This window comes from Micropterus dolomieu, linkage group LG02, assembly GCF_021292245.1.
Source record: "Micropterus dolomieu isolate WLL.071019.BEF.003 ecotype Adirondacks linkage group LG02, ASM2129224v1, whole genome shotgun sequence".
In the NCBI taxonomy this organism is placed as follows: domain Eukaryota; kingdom Metazoa; phylum Chordata; class Actinopteri; order Centrarchiformes; family Centrarchidae; genus Micropterus; species Micropterus dolomieu.
The window spans coordinates 447,134-453,900 of record NC_060151.1 but is presented as its reverse complement, the minus strand read 5'-3'; positions in this window follow the sequence as shown (position 1 = coordinate 453,900).

Here is a 6,767-nt window from a genome sequence, read left to right as displayed (position 1 = left end):
CTAAAGTTATGTCAGACAGCAGTATTTATGAGTGTCTATTGCAGGGGTATCCAATTAGAATTCAAAGAGGTCCAGTTAGAGAGAATTTCCCGAAGCAAAGGTCCGGAACATCAAAACAACTAACTTGCATTATCATTCAGTACCATAACAACAGTTGTATCAACATATGTTCTTAGTCAACAACGGCCTGTCAAATCAAAATATTTCAAGAATATTCAATGTCAGTTTTCACATCAAACTGGAGGGATAATAAATAACTACTCTAATAATAACTTCTAAATTTAAGTAAACTAAAATAAAGAGCCTAATTTTTAGAATAAATTACATAAACACAACACATCATAACAAATGAACATCTGTAATGCCTCCTCTTCTCTTTCATTCCCTCTTATAGAGCTACCAATTTCCTACTTTCTCTTGTTCAGTGAGAAACGTGAGCTCTAGCTTGTCCTGCCAGCTAGCATTGTAGATTGATGAGAGAATCTGGTTTTGAACTGCCTGTGGGAGGAATGTACATGTAAAAATCTGTACATTCTTGATTAAAAGCCATGTGAAGTCTCTTTTCCCTTTCCCCAGTTCGTGTGTGTTTACAAAACGTCTCTGGTGAATCTCGCGGACTCGACTCGTAGGCATCGGTATGCACAGATTTGATTGGCTGAGCAGCGGCACATGAGACAATTGGAGCACATGCGATTGGTCTGTAAGTTTCCTGGTCCGCTAAACCTGGAAACTCACATTAAATGCTAGAAAAGCTGCGTGGGTTAAAATAGAAACGCTCCGTCACGAAGTAGTAAGTTTCAATAATAAATCAGCTGTAGGTCGGAAGTCCGGATCCGGACCACGGTCCGCCTGTTAGTGACCTCTAGTCTATGGGATCAAATAACATAATCATGGTCCCATAGGCATCCAGGAATTGAGTGAAACTAAACAAGTAAATTAAGGGGGGGTTGAGAGGGTGCCTTTTACCAAGCTTTGTCTAAGGAGAGTCCCACAGCCCAGTGTCAGACCTATATTATACCATAGTTGCGTTCAAGCTTGAAGTTCTACTCCATATTATTGTAAATCCCAAAGTTCCATTCTATATTTTCAAAGTCCATTATATATTGTCAAGTTATATTCTGTGTTCCAAAATGCACACATTGTGTCTCTGCGTGTGTTTTTACCTCTTGCTGTAGCTGTCTCTCCCTCAGGATGAGCCATCCTCTGCATTGCTGTAGCTGCAACACAGAGAGGCACGCTGAGCTTCTGGCCCAGAACAGAGACAGACAGATCGACTGTGGACACATTCCTCAACACCCGAGGGACAAGATACCACCTGGATACACACACACCACACGCACACACGCACACACATACACACACAAACACACACAGTGCATGTAATTTACAAATTTAAAAAATCTTATTTTTTGCAGTTGATAACATGCATTTCTCTGACTCTGTTTTTAAACTGCTTTATTAAGTTTATTAATTTTTCTCCGCTAGAAAAGTGTTTTTGCAGCAAAAAACACAAGACTTAGCCCACATGCCAATTTTGTGTTTCTAATATCAAAATCAATATCAATATCATTGACCTCATGTCTATAATAATAAATGTACTTTTTCACAATTATCTCAAAAGCAGCTTGGCCTGGAGTCAATATTCTCTATCTCTAAGTCATCTGCATCTGGTCTGCTACGCAATCTGCTTGGACCTCGATGATTGCCACTTCGGCTATATTACTATCATTATTGGTATCAATACTGGAAGCAATAAACGCACAATGGCTTTGTAGTCACTGTCCAGAACAGAATTCACTCACAGTAAATGCTGTAATACAGAATTTTTTCTTTTTGTCTAATCAAATTCATTAAATTTAGAAATATTTTACTCATGAAGATATCTATTTTTACAGCATTTATTTGCACTTTTCTCCTGACCTTTCTTCTATTAATGCACTCAGCTCTGCTTGAGAACCTGAAGCTGAACAACATTTACTAAGAGCTGAAGTACATTGCTAAAAAGTTGGAAGCTAAATTGTTATACTGTCAAAACTGGAAGCTGAAAAGAGTTAGCAAAAAGAAGGTAGGTAATAATAAGATAGTAAATAGCTGAATCATAGCACACATGCCCTTAAAGCGGAACATTTTGATGAATTGAATTGTTTCTATTGCTAAATGGTAGTAGGCTAGATCTGAAACCACAGACAGAGGGACAGTGACCACGTGCCTCTTCTGTCTCACCGGGTCAACACACAGACCACCACTGTAGCATATGCAGGAAACGCAAAAGCAAACCTCATCATGAAGTATTTGCATGGACAGACTTCTCAGGATCTCTGTGACAATGGTACAGCCGTTAAAGGCCGTTGGATTCTCAACCAAAAGTGCAACTGCAGGGAATTGCAAAATATCTTACAGGAAAAAATCCTTTGGCCTGACTACCTTTTCAATCAAGGGAGCTAAGATCTGGAACGAGCTGCCTATTGAGCTAAAAACAACAAAATCATCAACAATTTAAAACTAAACTGAAGAAATTTTTGAAAGATAATCAGTGGGTGGTACACATATGTGCTCAATTGTTTTACTGTTACTATTTGTTGTATGTGTAATGTTAAAAGCCCTTCTAGGGGGGGACCACCACGTGAGCCACTGACATGAGGCCGAGAAGCCTCGTGATCGACAGAGCCGTCACCACCGTCAGTGGAACAACACGGCGGAGCAGCTCCGTCAGAGCGTCCAACCTCTCCTGAGAGAGACAGAGATGCGCTCTCCATTGAAAGGAGTCCAACACCACACCCAAATAGGTAAGCCTCTGGCAGGGGAGAGGAGTTCTCTTCTTCCAGTTCACCATAAAACCCAGGTGATACCGGTGTGTGACAAGCCTGGCCGTCTGCACCACCGCCTCGTCCTGCGACCGTGCCATTAGCAACAGGTCGTCCAGATAAAACAGGACCCTTCGTCTCCAGAGCTGTCTCGACACACTTGGAGAAGGTGCGCGGGGCCAGGAAGTGACCAAACGGCAGGCAGTTGTACTGGTACCGGGCACCCTGGAAAGAGACCCGCAGGAACTTACTGTGTTCCAGGATGACGGGAACGTGAACCTGACACACACACTCCAGCACCTGTTTTACTGTCAATATGCAAAAAGGTCTCTTAATAATTGTTTTGTTGAACAGCGCCTTCCCCCCCCCATCTTTTTCCGGGTCTCTCACACCAATTTTTTATCTTATCCATTGCGCCATCACCACCAGAGGGCAGCTGTGAAGCTTGAGAGTTTTCAGTAAATAGCGTGGCAAAAAAAGAAAACTAGATTTATAAACACTAAAGCTGTCACTCTGAAGGTCAGCATGTGATGTCACCCACAGCACACAAACCTGTGTGCATGTGTTAATGTTGACCAACTGTGAGATTGGTTCAGGCACAAACATTTTTACTAACATCAAGATGATGTCTTATTTCTGAAGCCACGTTTCAGTGTTTCTTTAGAGGCGTTCATACTTCTTTAGAGGTGTCGTAAAGTTATGTACACTATTTGTTTCATTGCACAATGTCCTGACTGTGGAAAGGAGAAATTCCTTATTGCGGTAGGTTAAGCATCTGTACATAATTTCTATCAGTGCAAAAGTAAAAGCTTTTCTTGAGCATTCGTTTGGGTTTGTACAAAAAGTTAACTTATGGTGATGTTACCTTAAGGCCTGCATTTTTTAACGCTGTCCTTTTCTGCAATTTTGTGTTGCTAAGCTAGTTAGTATTTAATGGTAAGTTTACTTTAAGATTAATGGAATAAAGGTTCACTTGTAATTTCTGTGGCAAGTCAATTAAGACATTGACAGGTTATGTTCTCCATCTGGTTGAGAGGGCTAGCTCTGTCCTGGACTGTCCTCTGGAAGGACCTCAAGCTGAAGTCCATCAAGGACAACAGCTTTCACCCCCTGCATGAGACAGTGGTATCTTTAAGCAGCTCCTTCAGCAGCAGACTGCTGCACCCAAAGTGCAAGAATGAGCGCTACCGCAGGTCCTTCATTCCAGCTGCAGTCAGACTTTTTAACTTGGAAGCAACATAACGTGACCATCATATTGCATCTGTGCAATGTTTAACCCTGGTCCTACCTGTACATACCTGCATCTGTAAGTAGTGTACATATTTATTCCAATTTTAATTCCTTTATTTATTATATTATTTAATGTCTATTTTATTTGTATTTTTTACTGTTTTGGTTTGTTTTTTGTACTGGAGTTGATGCAACAATGAATTTCCCCATTGTGGGATTAATAAAGTCTATTCTATTAATTGTAAACTTCATTGTAACGAACTGCGTTCTTTTTTTCAAATGCTTTGGAGACGGTTGCAAACAGATATTTTGCAGATATGGAGCGTTTAAGGCTCGTTTTTCCCGGAGGTACAATGAAACGTTAGATACTCCTGTTACTGTCGGGGCAGCATTTACTTTTTTTAACCCTCCGGCTGCCCCGGCTTTGTGTAGACACGCCGCGTCCTCCAGGTCAAATTGTCCCACTATCCGCCTTGTCACACACGTCACCACAGGTAGGGCAGTAGGGGAGCATGCACATTTGCAGACAAATTTCATGCAGCTGCGGCAGGTAGTGTGCATTTTGCTGTCCTTCTTAGGGGGGGAATATCTGACACCTCTTTCTCTTGCTGGCCGCCCCTGCTGATGCCCCCAATGCTGAGGAGCGTGCGATGGTATCGGGATGCCAGGGTCGTTGTCCTTCTCGTCCTTCTCAATGTCGATCCCTCGAGAAGCCGGACTCATGAACAGATCTGACCAGCGGCGTGGAGACTTCAGTGTGAGGGAGACGCCATCTTATCTCAATGAGCGGGTTGACGAGTGCCTTGCCCAGGGTTGATCTCTCTCCATAACACAAAGGCGTTGTACGCGGACACGTCGAGGATGTTGTGGAATACGACCAGGGGCCAGCGGGCGGTCATCCTCCTGCAGCTGTACGTGACAATCACCTTGTCTAGGTTGCCAACGCCTCCTTTGGTAGCGATGTAGCAGAGAACGAGGGCTGGCTTGTGGTCGCTGCGATCACTGATGGTGTCCCCGTGCGTCAGGGTGTGCAGCGTGCTCATCAGCAACACGTTCCTGTTTTTCTTGGGCACGTACGAGACTAGATCAGCAGGCCTCGTGAAGGCGAACTTTGAGGAGTAGACCGAGAGGGGGTTGTAGCCAATTCTGTGGTCTGGTCGCTGCCACACCGACCACTGGTCGCTGCCACTAGGGGCGCTAAAGATACTGTTCGCTGCCACACCGACCACTGGTTGCTACCACAGTCTCTAAGGGAACGCTCCTTTCTGTTCCTTGTCACACAAACTGTGGCTGTATTAAAAAAGGTTAGTTTCAAGTTTTTATACAGTCTATGGTTCCAAAGTAGACCTAAAGTGACCTTAGATCATTTAAATGATCTCTACTGGCAGATTATACAATTTTTTTTGTCTAATAGAGAGGAATGGATCAAAGCAATTAGATGTATTGAGGAATTTTCTACTGTATCAGGCTTAAGAATGAACTTGAACAAATCTGTTTATTAGGCTACCACTTAAGGAATGTGAACTATCAGAAGTTAATGGAATCCCTGTGAAGAACCCAGTTACATACCTGGGTGTGATAAGAATGAAAAACTCTGCAATAACCTAAACTTCAGCCCTATGATTAAACAAATAATGAAAAAGGTTCCAACATGTGGTGGATGAGGCATCTTTCACTGAATGGTAGAGTTCTACTATCTAATACAGAGGGAATATCCAGATCTATGTATCCTTATCACTGGAAATACCTACTGAAATATACAAAGAATTAGATAAGATCTTATTTAATTTCATTTGGAGGAACAAATGTCATTATTTAGGGAAAGATACCCTATGCAACATAAAAAATTTAAGTCTGGAGGTTTTAAGTTTTGAAACCTTAAACAATACTTTCCAAAGATAAATGGCTAACTAAGTTGATAAAATGACCTGGAAATGAATAGATAGTATTTTATTCACATGGTTGCCATTATTCAATTCAAAAACACCAAAGTATGAAGAAGACATCGCGAACCAGACTTAATCTTTTAATTTGGCGAGAGAGGGCATGAGACGAGGCCCCACAGTCTTGGGTTGCTGCCACACAGACCACTGCTGCCACACTGGTTGTTGTGGTCGCTGCCACTAGGGGCGCTAAAGACTGTGGTCGCTGCCACACTGAACACTGGTTGCAGTTGGTTGTATCTACTATGTAATACATCTTTATCATAATTCTTTGTTAAATATACTATGTTATCGATTATGCCTACTCTTATTGTTGCACTATATATTGAGGTTTGTGTGGTTATAGCCTATCTACAGTAACAAATATATCTAGATCATAATACTTTGTTAAATATAGCCTACTAATTTTTGATTAACTATATTCTTATTGTTAAAATCAGTCTAGCTTGGATCCACCAATAAGTGGTCACCACACTTTCCTTCACAGGTGACAACACTGGCCGCCTTCTTGTAGGCAAGAACCAAAGATAGAGAGATTTATTACTGCAGGTTAACCACACAAACTGCAATATACAGTGCACCAATAAGAATATAGGCATAATCGATAATATTGTAGGCTATATTTATCAAAGTATTGTGATCTAGATAGATGTATTAGCCTACTGTAGATTGGCTACAACCACACAAACTGTAATATACTGTACGCCTACAGTGCATCAATAAGATATAATAGAGTATATTTTACAAAGTATTGTGATATAGAAAGATGTACACACACACACACTTTCAT